Source organism: Molossus molossus, unplaced genomic scaffold (genome assembly GCF_014108415.1).
Source record: "Molossus molossus isolate mMolMol1 unplaced genomic scaffold, mMolMol1.p scaffold_m16_p_7, whole genome shotgun sequence".
Taxonomy (NCBI): domain Eukaryota; kingdom Metazoa; phylum Chordata; class Mammalia; order Chiroptera; family Molossidae; genus Molossus; species Molossus molossus.
The window spans coordinates 24,129,710-24,154,509 of record NW_023425401.1 but is presented as its reverse complement, the minus strand read 5'-3'; the positions used below and the strand labels follow the sequence as shown (position 1 = coordinate 24,154,509).

Below are 24,800 nucleotides of genomic sequence, written 5' to 3'. Positions count from 1 at the left end.
CTGGGTGCGGGTCCCCACCACCCCACCACTTCACACCTCATTGTCTCTTGCACTAAATCCACTCACTTATATGCTTGGAGTGAGTGTTTCCTCCCCCCGTCCAACAGCTTAGAAAGCATTCGTGTGTCTCCATGTGTGGACGCACATGTGCGTGCCTGGGTACACACACGCGTGCACACACATGCACACACCTACCTCTCGTCAGCAAACATGAATATTACAAAACTCACATTACACTGTGGCTCGGATGCTCGAGTGCGCATTCTCAGGCACAAGGCCCAGTGGCAGAACTAGCGCTCAAATCTGCCCGGTCTCTAAGCTTCCTCCTGCCACTTCCCAGCCACGAGACTGAGCCACTGAACCTGCCTCTGTTCAGCTTCAGCCAGAAAATGAGGGTGGTGGTAGCTCCTGCCTCCTGACGCCGCTGAAAGGATCGAATGAGACACTCTGTGTGTGGGGTGCAGTAAGTGCTCCATAATTTAGCTGTTGGTTACCCCTCAAACCCAGAACCTTTAGGCATTACAGCTGAAGAGAGCATGAGGATCACCCAGAAACAATGGTAGACAACAGCATGGATGCGGAATCTTGACTTTGCTACTTACTAGCTAAAGGGCTTCTGGTAAACTAGGTCACTGCTCTGTGATTTAGTATTTTCATGGGGCATATGAGGCTTATCACACAGATCTTTCCCATGGAGTCTGCGTGAGAATTAAATGAAGTAATTCACACGAGAACTTTGAATAGTCCCTGGCACCTGATAAGTACTCAGTAAATGTAGTTATTACCATTATTCGTCCAACCACTTCCTTTCACAGGAGATACACTGATACTCAAGGAAATAAAGTGAGTTATGATAGTAGCAGGACTTCCGACCATCAGACTGGTAGTTCACGACTTGGTCTGTTTCATCTTGTTCCCCATTTCTCTTTATGTCTGTCAACTGTACATTAAGAGCAAAAAATTGACACCGGGAGAAGAATCTGTAGGGGAAGGTAACTTGACAGAAAGACAAAGTGAACAGTGTGGTCTGGTAGCATGAGCACTGGCTGGGAATAAATGCATCTGTACCTAGTTCCTACCCCACCCCTAACTAGCTGTGTGAATATGGGCAAACAGTGCACTCTGGGCTTCCATCCCTGACCTGCAAAATGAAGGCATTAGACTAAGCAATCTTTCCTTGTTGCTCTAAAAATTAACACCTGGGTGTATGTACCAGCTGATGAATGTCAGAGAAGAGAAACATGGAAAGACCCCATTCAAAGATTTAAAAGGGCGTAACGTTCTGAGGCTGCGCAGAGGTCTACGCATCTCAGTAATAACTGAAGGCATTACTGCATTTTAGCAAACAGTGGCCACTAAACTTCAGAATAATGAGCCTTAATCATCATGAAAAAGCAAAATTGGGTGTAATCTACTATATTCAAGAAGGGAGGGTACATAATGCACATTAGAAAAGTGTACGTGCAAAATGGTTAATGTTTGAAACACTCGGCACTTTGAAAATTGTTCCATGGACCACCTACTTTCCAGCTGATGTCAGAAAGTAATGTTATATTAATGAAACAAAAAGAATTATTTTCCTAATTTTAAAAGCATCACCAAAACCATTGATTGAAAAACAAAGAAACAAAGTCCACATCGTGTTGATGCATTCCTCTAACTTTAAAAACCCAATCCTACTATCGCAGTACTTCAGCGGTAGTGGTACTAAGTGATCCTCATCTTCAGTTTAATTGCCAGGAGAAAGCGCCCTGGGAGGAAACTGGTTCTTCCATCTGGAAAAGGTTAAGAACAGGGAAAGAAAGGCCTAATGTATGAACAATCCAAATCTAATCAGTTTTGCATTTTGCACTGGCTTCAAATCAGATCTTCCTGCCCCTACTGGTCCAGTAGATGGAAAGCAGCACGACACTATTTTTTTGGAAACTAATTCTGTACAGTGAGCCCAAACATACAGTGCTTCACATCCAACTGGCAGAAATGAAGCCTGAACAAGCTGCGGCTACGTGAGAAACAGACCTAATAAACTGGAATGAAGTTCTGAATCGAGATGCCCACCCAAACCCACACCTCTCAGAGACTGCTCTACTTAATAAATTACCTAATTTTGACTTTCATAAATATGGAAAACACCTCTTCTGCAGAAATTATTCCACTTGGTGCTTTAATGGAAATACTCTTGGTAGCCCTATACAGTTACAAAAATAAATTATTACTTCTCTGCCTAGTAATTCTGCAATTTCTTTCAAATAATGGACATTCTTTGGAAAAGATTTCATTGTAACTATTATTATTCCTAGCTGAGGAGGGGCTGGAAGGTCCCATCACTGCCTGTTGTTTCTCAGTCGAGCGGGAAGAAATTCCGAGGGATGCTATGCCAGGTGGGCCCCCAGACACCAAGGTGCTCAGTCCACGCTACTGTATAACCATGAAGACAGGTCCTGTCCACAGTCAGAACGTGCAAAAGGTGGGCTTCTATTATGCATCCCCTGCCTCCTCCGACCCTCAACAAACCCGAGTTCTACCCATGGCACACCATCTCTAACGAAGGGTGCAGGAAAAACGTGGTAAAAGTCTTATTTGAAATCCACTGACACAAAAAAGAAGGCAGATAATTGACCACGGAAGAATCAATGCAGATGGTAGCATCGAAAGATATTTTACTTATAAGCAGTAAAGGATAAATGTGATCTTTAATTTCCCTTCTTTATTGAATTAAAAACACAGCAGCTCCAAATTAAAGTTTTACATTAATTACTCTATAGACCATGGCAAGATAAAAAACAACATTGGAATACTATTTCTTTGCCAAAGAAGACTGCCAATTACTAATATGCCTGTCATCACTTTGGAAAAATAATTACTAAGAGGATCAGCAGTTTCTATGATGTGTAAGTTTAGTCATGAAGAACAAGTAGGGAAATAAATATGTTTTTATGAAATAAAGTATAACCATTTTCTCCAGTATTATTTTAAAAAAACAATGAAATAAGTAATTGGTGATGTAGATACTTGCTTAAATGAATTTATTCCTGTGGTCTTCAGAACTAGAGCAGCATAATTTGAAATTTAGATTTCATTCTTTTTTTTAGTTTTAATTTATTTTTGTTACAGATGTTTTTCCTTTTTCCCCCCAGACACCCTCCCCCCTATCCTCCTCCCCCAACCCCAGCCAAGCATTGTTGTCTATGTCCATTGGTTAATCATATATGCATATAAGTTCTTTGGTTTATCTCATCCCTCCCCCCTGCCCCCCACATTAACTCAATTAATTAGCATGATCTTGAAAAGTCTTTACATAATAAGCCCAGAAGTAAGAGCAATGGTAATGCATGCATGGTCTACTTAGTCAATACCATTGCCAAGACAACTAAAACTCCAAACCTGTAACCACACTTACAAGTCTAACAAAATCCTATCGTTTCATTTCTTCAAATGTTTGTGCTTTACTAGTTTTAATATTTACCGCTCAAAAGGAACTTTCAAGGTTGATTTGGTGAACCTGCACTGCTTGAAAAATTCTATTTTCTTTCAAGTTAGTGAATCCTGACTTTTTTTTTAAAGACATTTTTTACTGAAAAAATTTTCGTTTTTAGAGACAGAGGAAGAGAGAAACACTAATGCAAGAGCGAAACATTGTTGGGCCACCTCCTGCAGGCCCCCCAATGGGGATCAAGCCCGAAACCCAAGTATATGCCCCCACCAGGAATCAAACCAGCAATCCTTTGGTGTACAGGATGACACCCAACCAACTGAGCCACACTAGAAATTCTAACTTTTGACTCAGAATTTCAACATACTTTTTTATCCAGACTGTATGTGAAAAGAACCTGTAATCTGCATGGTCCCAGATTGACTATTTGAGCACCAAAATGATACCTTGGATAAGTTGGAAGCAACACTTACGTGGCTGAAGCGTACCTGTAGCATTCGGCCTCACTCTAATGAAGACGTTATTAGTCACTTGGCTCCATGTTCAAAAAGATCCCATTGGTAGACAATCAAAGTTACAAATATGTTCTTAATACCAGAGCTAGAGAAGTTTGCCCAGAAAAAGAAAGCCAGCTGGCTAGGCCAGAAAAAGTGCCTTTCAGTAAATGCCAATAAAACTTTACATGCTGCCAAAATAACAAAGACAGAGTAATTACAAAGGAAACTTTGAAATTTTCCTGACAATAAACACCTTCTTAAAAAGAAATTATCTGTCACCTGGCCTCAATTGTTATAGCTGTTAAAACTAGCTAGGGTAAACCCTGCAAACACATTTTATGTAAACCAACTACTAATTCGGCACATTTTTATATTTTCTCCCCCAAATTAAATTTAAAGATTTTCTTTAAAAATGGCTGTGATCCTTCATTTAATGTACACTAGAGCAGTTTCCATGAGGAATCACTGTTCTTACAGAAAAACTTTTACCAAAAGTATTTTCCAGTCTTAAGAAACGGTCATTTAACTCGAACAGATAAAGAACCCCCGCAGAGGAAAAGAGAGATGCATGAAATATAAACGTAAAAAAACTATGATTTGACAGACACATTTTTAAATCCCAAAATAGCCTTTGTGAAGAAAAAAAAAATGTCATCATTACTATGTGGTAACATTTTTTTAAATACGCTATTCTTCATACAGCAGACAAGACTGATGTTGGCCAACATTCCTTATGAAAACCCACGAGAGTTTCTTAAAAAGTAAGACTCATAGCAGTGTTTGCTTCCTAAACTGCTACAATACCATCCAGATGCAATCAAGCCATTTTGTCATTTCTTAACAGTCAATGCTGACTCAAAGACATCAACAGCATAAGAATGCAAGAAGGATGAGGTATAAAAAGTCTCTTCTGACACTCGCTCAGCCTTCACCAATAAAACGAAAGAAGCAAACAAGCTGAACACTGACAAAGAAAACCAGCCAAGAGAGCCTTGGATAGACTTAACCATGGCCATGAACAAAATAGGCAGTCAAGAGATACCATGTCAGATACAGTACATAAGGAATTGATTTTACTGTGAGGGTCCTGGGAAGCCAACATAAATGATCAGTGTCTACCCATCACATGTCCATGGTAAAGGACACAATCCCACGGAAATTTACCAGAACTAAGAGTTTTAGAATTACAGTAATTTTGTAATTTCTTAACATACTCATGTTTAATAAATTGTTTCCTTTAAATATAAACTTTGTAAAATGTATGTTAGATTAAAAAGTATTTTTTTCCTACAGAAACACATCTGTACTTTTTCATTGGCATAACAGTAGGAGTTATGACTCACAAATGAACCAAGTCAGATTACAGTATTTCATAAGTGTAAGAGATTCCTCTTGTCTACCTTCGCAAGCAATGAGAAGTGCTTCAATCATGGATTTACAACCTACTAACTCTGATTTCTATACCCTGCAGCCGAAATTATATTAAGACATTCAAATGAAGTTACAATTATATTTGACCTCGTTGATACGAGGTAGTGTTATATAATTGTCAGAATAACTGCAAATAAAAAAATCAAGTATGATGCCATTATTCATTAGTCGTACATATTTGTAACTGAATAAAGCTTCTCAATGTCCACCCAGTTTAGGAATTCCATGAAGAGTATCTTAAATGTGTAGAAAATTATTCTTTAAGTTTGATGACGCATTACTGGTTTGATGTAACTTCCCAGCTGCCAGTTCAAAGGATGTTTGTTTCTTTATTTTAGTTTTCTATTCTAGAGCCTTGCTACTGCCCCACAGCGCACCCTCGAAACTACAGGGGAAGCTCCAAGTGAGATCTTTCTGAGCCTTCGGAAGCCAGACAGGCCCTGGCGGATGGGAACCAGAACACCTTACCAGTTACTAAGTTTGGCTCCATAGCAATAGTGCCATGGCAACATTCCAGTGTGTTATCTCTTTACTTTGACTTGCTAACTGCAAAGGAGAGGAAATTCGATGGCCACATGAAACATCAGGTAGAGCATACCTGGGTAGCAGTGTTATACAGGCGTTACTGAAGTAGAAAATTGTAGCACAGAGGCAATAATAATTGAAGATTACAATTTTTTTTTACTTCTATCTGAGGCAGAACACTCCGTGGTAACATCAAAATACATATCAGATCATACTAGTCCTTGCACAATGTGAGCCTTTGTGTTATTCATAATACACAGATGTACTAACTGGGGAATAAATTCTCCATTTGATTTCATGTTCACATAAATGTCACTTAAGTCATTATTAGTGTGACTAATGCTTATGGGTTTTAAAAATTTAGGATGAAAAAGTATTTAGGATGTCAGGTATATATAGAAGCAGACCTCTACTCTTAGGGGAGGTAGTACATGCGCATACTCCATGCATTCTTTCTTCCGTCAAAGCTAGATTTACTGCTATGTCAACCGAAAGGACCTATTTAAATTGAACCCCTTGAGACTCTTAGATGTTAACAGTATGCCTGTAGAAATGCATAGATCTTATCATGGCTGCTACAGATTATACAGGAATAATCATTTTTCTATAACTCTGTGATCAAAGAGGAACATACACAAGGACGACAAACAACATTCTTTTGAGCCACTTCAAGGTTTACCAACACGACATAATGTAGCAAACTCAGGTGTACATGGAGTTCCTTTTTCAATTTCCTTTTTATTTTATATTCTAACATATCACCCCATTCTTTAGGACACAGAGCTCTGCCAATGCGTCTGTTGTAACTCCAGGTATAAGATGACTATTAGGTGTGTCAAATACTGTAGCCAGCTGATAGATTCAGCAGCTTAGATTAGCACTTACACAGACAAAGGAGATTTATACAGACCTCCTTTGTAACTGATAGTTCCAAGAGATGAGAAAAATATGAAGATAAAAGAGTACTTTGCTCCCTTTCCATGTGTGCCAATAGGAGAGATGAGCTTTGTAGAAACACATGGATGCCACCTGCAAAACAACTGGACGAGCACAAACATAATAGGCCTGGTTTGCATGATCCTCCTCGCCCTTTGAAGTTAATAGGAGCTTTGTAAATTGAGGGTGTGCATAGGGATAAACACCAAGGCAGATAAAGCTTGATTCTCCTCTTCCCTTACAATGCACGCATAAATTGTTCGCCAGTGCTCATTTCTTTGAATTAGCACGTTAGAGTCCACTGACATAACTATAATGTCTGATACATATGCATTATTTAGTAAGTATCTGTTTTAAATATGGTTTACTACAATGTGCCTAAATGCTAAAACACCTTTATAAAAAAATATGGTCCGCCCCTTTGTCTCTTCTCTCCATCGACTCTTCCTTACTAACATGAAATCTAACTGTTCATAGTGAGACATTTCCAGGTTGGAGCATTTATTCTTAGGAATAAACTCCCAAATATAACTGATTGACTTTTGCAGACTCACACATCTGACAGACTTTGACCTTTCCAGCTTCATGTCTAGCACTATCTAGCGCACACCTGTCCCCAAGCGGTGCCTCTAGTGTGGACAGAAAATGCTCATGCCTCCTTCAGGGCAGTTAACACCTGGTCTTCACCTCATCCAGCCCGCCCTCCCTTCATCACAGGGTAAACCACGTTCATCTCATAGAGCCAGGTGAAGTGTGGTAAACACAGAGAGACTGAAAATTAGGTACCAAGAAAGATTAAGGTCCACGTCTGTCATTACTGGGGCATTAACTACTTGTCACCTTGGATAACGCTGTTTTGCCCTGACCACCTTGTCTTACTTAGCACATAGCTCTACCTAAAACAGTGTAGTGCAGTGGTTAGAGCACAAACTCCAGATTCAGGTCTGCGACTTGGTCACTGTGTGACCAGAAATGATCCATTGAACTACTCTGTGCCTCAAGTTTCTCATCCGGCTAAAAAGGAGATTACAGTTCCCACTAAATAAGGTTATTGTGAAGACTGGATACATAGAGATATATATAAAGTGCTTAAAGAAGTACTTAGTACACAGTGAACACTGCAAGTATTAGTTATTGCTCCCCATTGAAGGTAGATCATCTCTAGGTTCGTTTCATTTCTAATTATTTCGTAAACCTGGGTTTCTAGTTCCAGGTAATGTTTTACTTTCTTCATGAAGCCATCCTCAACTATTCCCATCTACACTGACCTCTAATTAAAAAAAAAAAAAACAAACAAACTGTAAAATTTATTGTCTGTAACATTCATTTAAGTGGCAGTCATATAATATTTTTATTGTCAATATTATAAAAGTAATGATGTTAATAATTACGAATGCCCTGACTTATTTCATTCTTGTTCCACATCTATGAAATCCTTATTATTGGGAGCCATTTGTAAGCTGAGAAATGGACGTATTTGGAGATTAAGTGACTTACCATGGTCACCCAGCTAAAATGCAGTGGACAGGGGCATGGTGCCTACCGAGTAGAACCTGTGCTCCGGGCTGCTGTTAACTCCTCACTCCATTAGCTTAACGATCCCCAGGATGGCTTCCCCTCTTCTTCCAAACTTCCCAGTATGCTTTTTGAAGACAGGGATTTTTTTTTTACATATTTTTATGCATGCAAACTTTATCCTATATAAATAAATGTTTGTCTATATTTATCTTGACATTATGACTATGCAAGTAATTAATACAATTCCTAAAATAAAATGATTCTAAGCTATGGTTTAAAAATGGTGTGGTCTGTCAAACCACTTTTTCCCCAATCAGTAGTCACGAATACAGTGTTTATACCCTGTTAAAGGAAATAGTTTGAAGCACTGTGCATAGACAACCCCATATAAACTAGAGAAGAACAAGATGTTCCACAAATTTGCAATGTATATGCTGCTATGTCTGTAGTTTCCTACTTTGTGGTTGGTAATGAAGCCTAATGGAAAGGAGAGTGAATTCAGTTTTTGGAGAACAATTTATTCTTTATATATATCTAGGGATGATATACCACCTGCATGTGGTAGGCAGCAGGAATAACACCACAAACCAATCTTTTTCACTGCTAGGCCAATCAAATGCAAGCATTTTGAATTCTTTTTAACTGCATTATTGGCATTACTATTCTGAAACTGTTACCATGGCTTATGAAATCCTGTGGTCTCAAAAAATATATATATTAAATAAATACTGACAATTTCTTACTTCCATAGAGCTAATGAGTTATCAAATACTAACCTGCATGCCCAAATCTTGACAGAAAACATCTTATGTAATCATGACATCAACCCATTTACTTTCTCCCTTTACTTACAAGTCTTAAAGACATTAGATAATTAGTTCAAGATCATAACTATGATAACTGGGGAACTAAGATTTGAACCTAGACATACTGGGTTCCAAGGCCGATATGTTGCCTTGTAAGATTATAGCTAAAGGTCTTTAACTTCCGTGCTGAACAATCCCCTGATGTTAATAATTCTAGTTCTTGCTGTTGTTGTTGTTGTTGTTGTTTTAGGTACAGCTAGAATCTAGCACACAGAGTCCAATTGTTGGGTCAAACATATCGGGTCTGGTAGAAGATTGGCCGCTGCCTAATAGATTCACTGGAGCCCTGGCCAGTTTGGCTCAGCGGTTAGAGCGTCGGCCTGCGGTCCGGAGAGACCCGGGTTCGGTTCCCGCTAAGGGCACGTACTTCGGTTGCAGTTTGTCCCCGGCCCTGGTTGGTCGTGCGGGTGGCAGCCACTTGATGTGTCCCTTCACGTCGATGTTTCTCTCTCTCTCCCTTCCTCTCTCTCCCTCCCACTCTATCTGTACAAAAAATGGAAAAATATCCTTGGGTGAGGATAAAAAAAAAAAAAAAAAGATAGATTCATTGGAGTAGTAGCTATTTTATAAGGATGATCTTAGGTTACTCACAACTTAAGCAGCCAATTACTTTTATTTATTTATTTATTTATTTATTTATTTATCCTCACCTGAGGACATTTTTGCATTTATCTTCAGATAGAGTGGGAGGGAGAGAGGGGAAGAGAGAGAGAGAAACATTGATGTGAGAGAGACACATCGACTGGTTGCCACCCACACAACCCCAACTGGGACCAGGGACAAACTGCAACCGAGGTACGTGCCCTTAGCGGGAACCGAACCCGAGCCTCTCTGGTCCGCGGGTTGACGCTCTAACCGCTGAGCCAAGCAGGCCAGGGCAGCCAATTACTTTTAAATGAGCTTCCAGAGGCCATATCTAAAGCCGAATACAATTTCACTGCAAGTAGTGTTACAGCAAAGGTCCCGTCGATTAATTTTTATTATTTAAATAAGAACTGATCATAAAATTAGCACCCTTCTAATACAGTTCTCATCTTGATTATTGCTATTTAGTGAATTTTTTCTTCAGGCTGAGTGAACACTGTAATTATTATTGCTTTGCATTGTAAAGGTTGCATCTTAATTGAAAAATCAACACTTTTTGCCTTTCAATGAATACATCAGTTTCAAAGTCAACAAAAACATTCAAGATGCAGGCAATTTCGCTAGAGCCACAAATTCGAGTGTCCTTTATCAACCAGAACTCAAAACCCGTTATCTTATACATAAGATGTTAACCGATTCTATAACCAGTCCTGTACTTCAAATACCAAATATTTATGCTCAGCTTTCTGTTTATGAATCCTTATTGTCAACATGACAGTTGATATGAACAAGTGACACTTCTGAGTATCTTCTGACAGTATCACCAAACTGCTGAGCATGGTCAACGGTAAAAGATCAAATCATTCTTACAACTATTTTATAGTATGTGTAGATATAGCTTATAAATTGACACCTACAGATATAATTTCTGAGCATGGGGGAATAACCCAGAAAGTTAAGCTGATCAAAATAAATGCATTTATGATACATTATAACATGAAGTATGTGTTTTGTACAGTTCATGTATATTTGTGTGTATACAGAATAAAACCTTACATATAATGCTTTCTATGTGTGAGACATATATTCCATATACATACACAAGTTACCCTAATACTTAAATTACTCTAGAGCAGCGACTCTCAAACTTTTACATCTCATGGCACAAATAAACTAATCACTAAAATTCTGTGGCATACCAAAAATATATATTTTTTGCCAATCTGACAAAAAAAAAATAGGTATAATTTTGATTGGTTTACAAAATAATAATAATAATAATAATAATAATACTGATTGCCTACCCTTTTTGCTACAAAGTGACTTTTTGAAAAAATCAGGTGCCTATTCTTGTACATAAAGATTTCTGGTAACAAGAATTAACCAATCAGATGCAACCTTATTATGTGGCATGACCAATAAGATTCAGCTCTATTGTATGACTTATATAATTATGGTTCAAGACAGGACATTCATACCAGATGACTATTGTTATATTGGCTGTGTCCTATTTGTGTTTAACAATCTAAGGGGAAAGGGGCCAGTGCCCCTGACTAGTCAGATATTGCATGTTTTAAAAATTGTTGCAGCGCCCTGGCCAGTTTTCTCAGTGGTTAGAGCATCGGTCTGTGGTCCAGAGAGACCCGGGTTCAGTTCCCGCTAAGGGCACGTACCTCGGTTGCAGTTTGTCCCCGGCCCTGGTTGGTCATGTGGGTGGCAGCCACTTGGTGTGTCCCTTTCACTTGGATGTTTCTCTCTCTCTCTTCCTCTCTCTCCCTCCCACTCTATCTGAACAAAAAATGGAAAAATGTCCTCAGGTGAGGATAAAAAAAAAAAACTGTTGCAGCACACAGGTTGAAAATTGCTGCCCTAGAGGAAGGTAACATTACTATTCCTGTTTTAACCAGGAGAAAACTGAGGTGCAATGATCTCAATTTAATTATACAAGGTCACACACCCTAGTAAACAGCAGAAATTTGAATTCAACTCTTCTAGGTCCGATGCCTTGCTCATATGTCTCCAGTCCCCTAAAAGAATCACATCATGTTTATATCATATGACTTCAGTTTCTGCAGCATTCACACTATAATATAGCATGAACAGAGATTCAAAAAAAAAGGAGTTGCAAACAAAATGCCAAAGGCGATGTTCAACTAATCTCAGTGTAATATGAGCAAATGTTTCTGGCCAAATTACACAATGCCCAAAGATAAAGTGTACCAAACCAAAATTTAAAAATCCTCTTTTGAGAGCATTATCATTTTGTTAAGCAAACGTACAAGAATCCTGACGCTGAAGGCTCATGTATACACAGGATTTAACCACACTTCTGCAATTCAAAGCATGAAGATTTTCATAGGTAACAGGGAGCTCAGAGGGCTGTTGACTCCACCCTTGCTTTCCATATGTGTTATTTTGTACAGTATGTTACAAAGTACAAGAACTTCATAAATAATAAAAAATATGTTAGAAGTTTTCCATTTTTCCTTAATTTATTATATTATACAAACACAGAAACTTGTGTACATGTACAGACATGTGGCAAAACACTTACATGTATTTTATTCACGTGCATAGTCTAAGCATTTCAATGAATGGTTAGCACATTTTGCTGGGATGTGAACAAGAGGAAATGTTACAAGCTGAGTCTTGGTTCTGCCATTCACTACCTGTGAGACTTTGGGAATCTCAATAAACCTGGATGAGCCTTGTCTGCCCTGCCTACATGCCAGGGACACTGTGAGAAGCAAATGAGATGTGGAACTGAAAATGAACTATAGCCCTGGCCGGTTTTGCTTAGAGGTTAGAGCCTTGGCCCTCAGACCAATGAGTCGCAGGTTCAATTCTGGTCAAGGGCACGTACCTCGGTTGTGAGTGGGGTCATGCGGGAGGCAGCCACTCAGTGTGTCCCTTTCACGCCGATGTTTCTTTCTCTCTCTCTCCCCCTCCCCCCCACTCTATCTGAACAAAAAATGGAAAAATGTCATCGGGTGAGGATTAAAAAAAAAGAAAATGAACTATTAAATTCTAAATTTTTAAACAAATATAAGGAATTAGTATTATCACAAATATTATTTTTATCTTTCCTTCCATAGCATCGAACATAATGTCTGGCACTATGAATGTTTGTTAACTAAACTTATTTTGCCTTATGGAAATTTAAAAATCTATAAGAAATTTTAAAAAAAAGAGCAAGCTGTGTTTTACTAAAATAAAAATGTCAAATCTTTAGATGCTAAAACTATTACCCATTTGACTATAAAATTAATATGAAAATAAGAGCAGGTTTTTTTCTTATTTCATAATCACAGCATTCGTGCCTAATTCTCTATGTTTACAACAACTGAAATTTTACATTAGGGGCTTAGGAGACATTGAAATACCAGTCCAAACAAAAAAGGTTTTAGATATTTAGAGAGAGTTTTGCTGATGATTGGAATCTGACAAAAATTTTAAGTGAGAATGCATTATTTTAAATAAAATACAGATGAAGCCATTTGTATATGCGGTTCTGCTTCTGTGTGCACCAAGCACATAAATTCCTATGACCACCTCTAAGTGTACATTAGAGGCCAGTCTGTATGTTCCACAAGCACATTATCCAAACCTTCAGAAACTGCCATTTAAAAGCTAAGGTCCTAAATTTCCACTTTGATCAATGGAACAGATTTATCACAAGATGGGATGACTGAAGCTTATTGATTAGCTGATAACCTTCTAATGCACCAGCCTTTAATCTACAATAAAACAGTGAAAGTCGAGCTTGCAGAAAGGAAAACAGGGTTTGATTATCCTGGAAGAAAACAAGAACTTGGAGAGACTCAGGAAGGAGAAAGCATCCAGAAAATCAGAGCAACGACATCCAGTTACTTGGCTTCCCCTGCAGACCTGTGAGTTGAGACAACTGTGTCACCTGACAGTCTAGCCCCAGTGCCAAGAACTAGAGTCAAATCAAATCAACATAATAAGGCTGCTGTGTCCAGGAGGACAAAGAAAAACAACCTCAAACAGCAGCGAAAGTTCACTTCACAGCATGACTGCGATTTCAAAGGAAAAGCTAACACTATTATAGGGTTCACGTCGACATGATCCATACATCTCGATAAAAATGAGTCACTTTTAACCACGTCCAGTGGCCTTGATAGCATCTGCCAGAACTTTTGCTGACAGCCCTGTGGCTGGGAAGAAAATCTAAGAAGAGCATCTATGGTTAAGGACGAATGTCAGTGTTGAAAAGTTCAAGGGGAAAAAGACAAGGGGCAAACTCATTTCTCTCTGATCGAAATTTATCAACAATGGTAAACTAAGAATTAGGTAGATTCACTAAAATTTGTAAAGTAGATAAACAAAATCCTGGCCTAAAGATGTTATCAAACTGAATTCATTCTTTCACTCAACAAATACCATTCTTATATTTGGTTCACATGATTCTTATTTGCTATTTTCCCAACACACAAACAAGATCATACAATCTTTCTTTTAAAATCAGAGACAGCCTGCCCTGGCCAGTTTGGCTCAGCGGTTGGAGCGTCCGCCTGCGGTCCGGAGAGACCCGGGTTCGGTTTCCGCTAAGGGCATGTACCTCGGTTGCAGTTTGTCCCCGGCCCTGGTTGGTTGTGCGGGTGGCAGCCACTCGATGTGTTCCTTTCACGTCGATGTTTCTCTCTCTCTCTCTGTTCCTTTCTCTCCCCCCCACTCTACCTGGACAAAAAATGGAAAAATGTCCTCGGGTGAGGATAAAAAAAAAAAAAAAAAAATCAGAGACAGCCCAATAATCTTGATGAATTTCATTTTTTCATCTTAAAAAGGTTTTCTTAATCTTTATTGTTTACAGTAATACAGATGCCCCCCCATTTTCTCCCATTGACCCCCTCTGCCCTACCCCCACCCCTGTCTGCCTTCCCCACATTATTGTCTGTGTCCATTGGTTGTGCATATATGCACATCAGTTCTGGATAAGATCAAATATTTGAGGGAGGGAGACACAGCCATGTAGCCTAGATGGGAACTGGCACAGTTCTCCGTACCAAACCAAGTTCTCCCATTTTGCTTTGCTCTATTAGCTCAAACAAGTACATAAAACATCCTTTTTTCAGGCAAACCCCTAAGTTGTCCGGTTATTTTATGTCCTAGATTTCTCTCTCTATTAACATGGGAACAATTCCAAGTTATCTCAGAGTATTTGTGCTAAATAGAGAGTACTGAGAAATGTATTGTGAAACTCAAATAATATTTATTAGAGGGCCCTGATCTGATAACTGACACTTAGCTCCAATGTTACATAACTGCAAACAGCTTTTCCATTACCCCTCGAAGAAAAATGAAACATGGGGAAACAAGAGCAGATATGTGAATTAGATTTCAAACAACTTAGGCCACCTGTGCACAAACATTCTTTTTCTTTAAAAAAGATTCTAAAAACCCAATAAGCTATCCATTCAATTCAATATTCACTGAATACCTGTGACATGTGAATTATACGAGCATGAGTAGAACACTATCCATCCTCTGCAAGCCAACTGCAATAGCAGGAAAACTCAGATGTGTATAAAGCACTTACGGGCACACAGAAATCATTAATTCTCAGCAAAATAATCAAGGGGTAATGACATCTGAACTGAATCTTGAAGAACGAGTATACTCATATAAGATAGCGTAGGTGAATATTCTCTCTATATAACTATCATTAGAACATAATTTTTAAAAAGCCATAAGATATGCTTCTTAGTTCCCCATCACAGGAGTTCAGGCATAGGCTAAAGGCAAGTGAGCCGAGACAGACAGTCACCCACTAGGAAGTTCAGTGGCCATACCTCTGAGCATTGTGCTTTTTGTGGAAATTAACATAAAACTGTTTGAGAAAGCACATTTTTTTCAGACTGTAATAGATCAGCGTCTGTGTACACAATGACTATGCATACACACTGCCCCTACACAGTTTCCCTTCCCTTGGCATGGGTTGAATAAGACTATCAGTTACTGGCAGTTAAGAACGTCAGTTTTGCCCTGGCCAGTGTGGCTCAATGGTTAGAGTGTTGGCCCATGCACCGAAGGGCCACAGGTTCCATTCCCAGTGAAGGGCATGTACCCAGGTTGCAGGTTCAATACCCGGCCCCAGTCAGGGTGCATGCTGGAGGCAACTGATCGCTGTTTCTCTCTCACATCAATCTCTCTCTTCTCTCTCTCCCCCTCTCCCTCCCTCCCTTCCACTCTCTCTAAAAATCAATGGAAAAATATCCTCTGGTGAGGATTAACAAAAAAAAAAGAAAGAAAAAGAATGTGAGTTTCATGGGAGCGGAGATAATTTTCTAATTTGTCAACCACAGTATTACCAGTGCCTAGAGACAGCATCGTGCATGAGGCTCAAAGGTATCTGTTGACTACATAAACTCTGAGTCTTATAAACCTACTTATGTAACATCCTCAAAAGCTCCTACTTATTTAGCATCCTCAAAAACTATTCACCGCTGGAGAAATATTTATCAGTAAATAGGTTAAACTAAAATCTCAAGTAAAATAAGAATATGATGCTGTTAATATTTCTTTTTCCTACTTTAAATAATAAAAATGGAGATAATGGAAATAGCTCACACATATTCCAGGTTTTATTTTATTTTTTTAATCTTCATGGGAGGATAGGTTTATTAATTTTAGAGAGAGAGGCCGGGGGGGTGGGGAGAAAGAGAAAGGAGGAGAGAGAGAGAAACATCGATGTGAGAGAGAAACATAGATTGGCTGCCTCCCAGCTGCACCTTGACTGGGGATCAACCATAACCTAGGTATGTGCCCTGACCAGGAATCAAACCCATAACCTTTTGGTATATGGAATGACACTCCAACTAGCTGAGCCACTCAACCAGAGCATTCTAGTTTTGCGAACAGCAATGTGAATCTAAGATTTCACTACAATAAGACATAGATGTAGGAACAACCACCAGTCAAGTCTCTTTGCCGGGATCTCAAAATCACTCCAAACAGGACTGTGTAGCCAAACCTGGGAGTAATTGAAACAAACCTCTGAACGGTTTAACAATGTGGCATCTATAGCAAAACAAACTTCTTTGCTAAGCTTTTGCTTTAAATAACACTCAAATAAGATTGCATACATAATGATTACACCCACTTACTTAAAGTTTAATCAGACATTGTATAAACAGGACTTTTAATCCCTGATAAAGCGTCAATAATTGAGTTCTTCAGTTATTGCCCTCAACTAATGTCAAATGTAAGTAGTAATTGTTGGGGAATAATTCATTAGATTTAAAAAAAACAAGCACATCAAACCAACCATTTCTACTTAGTAAAACACAGCACTAGCTCTCATTAGAGAAAATTCAATAACACACAGAAGCAAATATGTACTGGGCATATTAAGTACATGCTCAATGTTATAAAAGGAAAAAAAAATGGGGAAAAGAAGAACATAAAAACACTAAGCATACAATGACATAAAGATTCAGTTTAGCTCTGATTTTTTTTCCTTCACATCTGATTTCATAAAATTTACATATACTATGAAAGGCAGCCCCAAAAGGTACTTATTTTCATGACTGCTTTGGCTTTATTTGCAAAAACTAACAAATGATGCGTTTGCTTTTTTCCTGCCACTATACATAAGTATATGTGTATATATTAAAACTACTGGAACAAAGAATACTTGGTTCTGCAAATAATTTTCTACCTTCATGCCTTAACTAATTTTCCAACAAATACTGTTTGGCTATTAGACTAATCAGTCCGGTTACTGCATAACAACATGCTTATTTAATATTGAGTAAAGTTCAACCAAAGATGGCACAGATCACTTTTCTCAAAATAATTTGTTACTAATTATAGGCAGGGTGAGTGGAAAGTATTTGTTGACATACTTCCTTTAAGCATGTTTTTGAAGTCAATTTGTAGGATAGTTTGTTTTGCTAAAGGCAAAATTAAAGAGGGTAAATAAAATAGGAAGAATAAGCTAAAAACTTAGTTGGAGATATATATCATTTCAGCTTTCAGTTATAAATGGAACAAAAAACCCCAGTTTTGCAGGGGGTGGTTTTGCTTGGTTTGTTTTTGGTTTTCACTTTGACTTTAGGTCTGAACTATCTACCTCAGGAAGCATGAACTAGTAAAACCAAAAATTCTGAGCAGACTTCATTCAAATTGATGTAATTTTCTAGCTGTAAGTATATTGTCATTTATGGCAATTTTGATTTCCCCATTATGATTTTTCTAAAGTCACTTTTAAATTTGAGCAAGAATTCACCTTATTTAGAGGTTAGCCTTGCTCCCCCCCCCCCCCCCCTTCAAGTGTGGACAAGGTATTACAGGACATCATAAACTGTCCTGGGCCTGAGAGATTATTTGTTTCTCATAAGTAAAGAAAGGTTAACTGACATGCCCAAGGTGTATCAGTTAGACTTCATGTTTTCTGCTAAACTTGATCACGTCCAGAGAGGTTATCTAAAACAACTTTCTTGCAAGATGTAGCTTTTTTCCCAATAGGTTTCTACTTTGATCTGAAAAATATGTTGCTTGTGAAACAATCAAGCACTGCACTAAAATATCGGTTTTGCCGAAAAGGTGGCTGCTGGCCGCTGTGATGTGTGCCACCCACAGAAGAGCAAACTCTGATGACAAGGCACCCTACCAATGCACCTGGAACAGGGCGGGGCCGCCGGTCGGTTCTCGCCGACACTGGCTGGGTTCACGGGCCTCTTGGGGATCCTTCTAAACTACAACTGATTCTAGCTGGACGGAGATCAACCGTCTGCAGTGACCTTCGCGTAGGGCAGGTAAGAGAAAACAAGGAGGAAAACAGTCTTGGGAGTTGGAAAATACAAATAACTCTGGCAAAGGTGATAAAAATAAAGAAACCATTTTTATATACACTTCATTTTTAATCCCCGGGTATGTTTAAACAATAAAATGACGATGCATTACTTATATAACACTTCGGAAAATCTGTCCGTTGCATAACGAATCGTAGATGTGGAGGGACAGCCGCATCCACCCTACAACTTCATCACAGGAGCCTGACGCTGCCGTCTTTAGTCTACAAACGAGCAAATGACAGACCGGGCAAAATGTCCAACCTTGTCCCCTGGGAAGGCCAGCGTCAGAATAATCTAACGGCTCCTTGGACATTCGGGGGCCCAATTCCAGACCTGAAAAGTCAAACTCTCCCAGGATCGGGAACAGGAAGCTGCATCTGAACAAGCTTCCCAACGGATTCTTATTCATACTCGAGTATAAGATTACCCAGCTCCAGTACAACAACAGAGTTGATTACTTCCAGAGAGAAAAAAACAACTCATCCAAAATGCATCTCTATCCGAATAGGGCAACAGATAAAATCTAAAACTGACAGATCAAAAAGTGGTAGCACAAACATGGTTTAGTCTATGGGACAAGTGAAACAGACAAAGCAGCTGTGTCTAGAGAACAGGACTGTGTCGAACAGGGAATGATCTTATTTGTGTGTGTTTTCTGACTCTATGAATATATTGCTTTAATAAATTATTTAAACTGTAAAAAAGAAAAAGACCAAAAACAAAGCATCAAACAAACCAAAACCACCATCAAAAGCACGCAAAAGGACATGGCACCTTTAAGGGCTGACTCCTGCTTAAATCTCAGGTGTGCTAGCTCATTTGACAGAGCCAGTAGACAAGTCATCCCTGAATGGACAGTCTGAGTCTGACTACAGTGACATGTTTAAATCTGGCTCAAAAAAAATTTTTTTTTAAAAAAAGGAAACAAAATACTAACAAATGTGTGTTCTCAAGTCTCAGAAATGAAATTCCTCTTTCAATGTACACTCAACTTCTGGTAAAAACAATCAGAAGAATACAAGACAAGGTCTTTCTGGCCAGTGGTACCCAAAAATTTCATCAGGCAGGAGAGGTTTCAAAATTAGTACTGAAAAGTAAACTTGTATCAAGTACTCATACGTGCAGTCATACGTGCAGAGGGAACAGAGAGCAGGGGGTAGTTTAGAAGAAAGGCAGAAAACGAAGAAACACCAATCCTAAGTGGAACTTTTCTCTCTGGGGCAAGTACATGTTAATATAAAATAAATTATTCATGCAGGGTCTACATAGACCTGTCTGATTTCAGCTTTTTAAGGAGCAGATTCATAATAGTAACCTAACATTTTCCCCTCCCTCATTGATAAAAACGACCCTAAGTACTTTTTTTTTAAAAAAAAAATACCTACGAAAATGAGGCTCAGCAATGCCTTTTATTTATGTGAACAAAGTGTCACCGTGTGATAGTGGCTTTAAACAACTGAGTCCTCACACATTGATTTGTCTGGATTTTTTTTTCAGATGGGTCACTAGGATTGTCTTACAAATTTCAGTCAAGGCACAGAAATTTGCAAACTTCTTTTAATATTTAATTTCATAAATATATCAGAGTCGAGGTTATTATTCATGTAATGACATTATTCTCTTTGACTTGCATGGCAGTGTTCTGTCTTGATTGTAAGAGAAAGGAGAAAAGTCCTAAGGATCTAGCCTGCTGAGCATTTTGCAAAATCCTGGCTGTACCTGGGATTGTCCTGGGAGCATGCACCATGTAAATGTGAACATCAACTATTATGTGACTCACTGCAAACACCAAAAGGTACACATGGAAACAAACCAGTTAGAAAAATAATAACACATAACTGTCATGAAGAAATGAGAGGTAGTAGATTTAAAAAGAGTTGTAATATAACTAAATTTAAAGTATATCATTTAAAATATAAGCTTACTGGTGTATTCCATTTAAACCAAGATTTAGAAAAATTTAGTTTGTATATAAATTTGTATCTACTTGGGCAGAATAAGGCTCATCTATGTTCCAAATACTCTTTTAAATTTTCTTTTCTGAAGAGATATAACTACTTCTTCTGAAATAAAGCATATCCTAATTCCTTTTTTTTTTTTTTTCCAGCAGAATGTTTCAGTTCTGAAGAGATTTGTTTTTAAGAAACAATTTGTTAGAGTCACGCAATTGTTAACTTTCACTCATATCCTAGGATGCACTTATATGGAGTTGTTTGCTTATTTTGTTTGTTTTCAAGTATCTGTATGTGCTTTAAAAGTCAGCATCTTTCAAAGGTTAGCAAGCCATAGTATACATCCTTAGATTCTAGATTTCCAAAAATAAAAATAAAGAATACTTGGGACTGCTTTTAGAGAGTCCTCAACTGTTATGGCTTAATTTTTACAATTTCTGAATGCTCTAGTCTCTTCTATTCTGCATATATTTATCCATGTTACAGTCAAATAAATGTATGCTCTATAATTGGTGTTGAGGAGAACTACGGAGTTCATTCTCCTAACCTACATTTACCAAAGGGTTAAAGCAATAAAAGCAAAAACAAGCATTTTATTTGATTGAGGTATGTAAGAAAATCTGATTATTCACGTTTGAAAAGATAGCCCCATAGAATTTCCAGTCGGGCCACACAGGGGGAATGGAGTTTCTTTCTGTTCCTAGAGACAGGATCCCTCTGCCCCACTAAGCATTCCCAGACAGACAAGAATCAAACATTTGTAAAGGGCATTTAGAAGACAATATAAGCTTTCAGTTCCAATATTTGATAACCTTCTCCTTCCAGAGATCCTCCTTAGAATCTAATCCATACAGCCTATTCCTCTTTTTAAACTGTTTCCCTCTTGTTACATCCAGAAAGAGGATTGAAACTAGCTGGTCACCATCCTCAGGACAATAGTCCTTTATGTCAGCAAAAACTGGAAAGAAAGCACACTTCCCCTTTCTTTCTTTCTTTTCTTTTTTTTTATCCTCACCCGAGGACATTTTTCCATTTTTTGTTCAGATAGAGTGGGAGGGAGAGAGAGAGAAACATCGATGTGAAAGGGACACACTGAGTGGTTGCCACCTGCACGACCCCAACCAGGGCCGGGGACAAAATGCAACCGTACGTGCCCTTAACAGAACTGAACCTGGTTATCTCTGGACCACAGGCCAATGCTCGAACCACTGAGACAAACCAGCCAGGGCATCCTCTTTCTTTTTAGTAAACTATTTCAGATTTGTTTTTACCTCTGTTTATAAGTTGCCTTTATATTTAGAGTTTTATTCACAAGTCCCAGAGTCATATTTGTTAAACTGTAAATAGGCACTAATTGAAGTAAAATACAACTTCAGCATTCTGAAAATGTTTGGTTAAACAGTCATGGTTTCAGCATATTTTTTCCCAGAATGAGACCATATATAGCTATATATATATATATTCTTTTAAGGCATGATCATATATTTCTACCTTAAGAAGGGAATTAGGACTTTGCAAATACCTAGGAGAGAATAAGCACTAAGAAGCCGATCATGATCGTGGTGACAATTCTAGAACAAGCAAGGCATACTGAATACGACGTGCTCCTAATCCTTAAGCGATCACACTCTCATTGAAGAAAGGCGTGTATCTAAAATATTGTAATACAATAAACACAAGAGACAAGGGGCTGGAGTCTAACTCTGCAGGGTAAGGATGACGAAGAAGAGGTCAAGGAAGATTTCAATGGGATGAAGTCTACAGAGGCTGGAGTAGGAGGGTCACCAGACTGCGAAGCAAACGTGGAAACTGTTAAAGCGAAATGAACACAAGCAAAGGCAAAGAGGCATAAAGAGTTCCCTCCGGAGGACTGAAAGATTAGAAGAAGGCCCAGCCTGAGACATCGGGGAGGGACAGGGCGCTGGAGTGGCAGAAGTTAAAACAGAAACAGTAGTCCAGGCTTAGGCTATAGAACAATGTTCTGTACAGCTAAAGAATTAGGACTTTGTCCTGAAGGAAGTTGCAGAAGAAAAGTAACCAGGTCAGACGGCCGTGTCGCTGATGCTTCTGCAGAGCGGCCGGGAAGGAGGGAAAACTGAAGGCAAGGACGCCCATCGGAAGGCAGGTTCTGTGTGGGTGTGAACTGAGGCGGTGAATAGAGATGAGTAAGGCCAGGAAATCAAGATAATTTTGAAAGGGAGGCTCGATGACTTGTTAGGCAATAAGGTTAATGGTAAAGACCCGAGAGGACCGAGGATAAAGCAAAGGTTCTCAGCTTGGACGGTGGTAACATCCGCTTAGAAAAGCGTCGGAAGGAGGAGAGATGTTGGTCAGGGGAAAGAGTGGATTCAGCATTGGCCTTGCTGAGTGCGAACTGTCTGTGGGTCAGCACGCTGGAGAGCGGGGTTGCTGTGTAAATGCTGCTTTATGCCGATGCTCAGCTGAGGGCTGGGGGGTGACTCCAGAGGGCTGCATTTTCTCATGGCACAAGGACCCAGGGGTGGATCAGGGAAGAAGTCCAGTGGACAGGGCCAGAGTGGAGACCTACACCAGAGATCACCATGTAGGAACCATTGCTATACAGAACTGCACTGGTCACTACAGCAGCCAATAGCCACATGTGTCTATATAAAGTCAAGATACCTGAATTTAAAAATTGATTTCTTCAGTCCCATTCGCCAGATTCCATGGGCTCAATGACCAATGTGATCAGTGGCTACTATCAAATGATACAGATTTTTCCATCATCACAGAAGGTTCTATGCGACTGTGCTATCATAACTCATGTAAAATAAGAGGCAAGGTTTGGGGACAGAAGCCCAGGAAAGAGAAGGAAGGTAAGGAGGAGGAGTGGAGTGACAGGCAGGAATCGAAGGAATAAAATGAGAAAGGAAAAATCATACCACTGTGACCAAGAGAAGAGTTCAAAGAAACAACATTGTGAAGAATAAGATAAACTAAAAAGAGGTCAATTAAGAAAAGGAGTAAAAAAAAAAAAAAAAATTACCTTAAGGTAGTAGTTCTTTTACCCTGCCATTTGCCATTGTGTTTGGAATCAGTACCAATTTCTCAGATGTACAATGACTCAATGAGATGAAGTCTCCCACACAGATGACAGGTTTAGCTTTTGGAAAAAACTCAGAACCCCACAGGAAGGGAAATGTTGGAAATATGACCATTCTCTTCCCACACTTTAATGAAGGGGAGGGCCTTGCGTAGCCGTCATCCTTAGCTATCATCCTTCTGGGAGTTTCCAAAAGTCTGTAATTAAGGTCTAAATCATTGCTGTATGGGGTTTTTATAAAATCAAATATCTAACAATTATATTCAGACATCAAGCAACACATTTCTCTTCTCATATCAAAAATCAAGCTGACAGAATAGCAGTTACCAGGGGCTGGGAGTGGGGTGGAGGGGGAGATTTTTTTTTAGTAATTTACAAAGTTTTAGCATGGGATGGTGAGACAGTTCTGGGGTTGGGGAGTGTTGATGTTTGCACAAGAATCTACGTGCCACTGAACTGCACACTTAAAAATGGCTAAAATGGCAAATTGTCTGTTATGTATATTTCACCACAATAGGAAAAACATTTTTAGCAAAGGTGAACTAAAACATTTAACATGGGAGAGGATCTGGAAGAAACGTCTTACAACTCTGGACACATGGGACATGGAAGATATCAAACATAAAAGTTGAACACACTGCTCACAAACATCTGTTACTTGAAGTAACATAGGTATTTGTATTAGATTTATGCTATTAGGTGTGAAAATATGGGTTTGATAAGTTGTGAGATGTTAAGCATATTTGGTTGCAGCTGACACTGTCTCCTGAGAATACGTCAATAGTCTGGAAAAACGCAACAAGTTAGAGCTTTCAATGGTGCTAACAGAACACCAATGTATTAGGTCAGTTTCATAATCGAGATGGTATTTATACCCTTTTCTTTATTGTCTGCAATGCAGGTCAATAGCTGCAGTTAGCTGGCAGAGCGGCAAAGCATAAATATCAGAAGTAAACCCCAAGGCAACCATGTCTGCAGAGGTAAAATGCACACTCTACAGTTACAGGGGCCACAGTAACCAAGAATCACTCCTGGAGCAGTCCGACCGGCCCTGCAGCAGGACTCACGGAAAGAAACACTGAAGGGATCCTAAGAGAAGCCAATGGCCGCTTCCATTTCTGTGATTGCAACCAGGAGCCGAAGCAAAGCAGGTAAAAGCTCATGAAAGCAAAAA

The 24,800-nt window shown here is 39.0% G+C and overlaps 1 protein-coding gene across 1 annotated transcript in view; it reads right to left on the bottom strand.

Moving 5' to 3' along the window:
* Positions 1–24,800, bottom strand: part of ETV1 (ETS variant transcription factor 1) — an 87,346-nt gene that overhangs the window by 49,661 nt on the left and 12,885 nt on the right. The window lies entirely within an intron of this gene.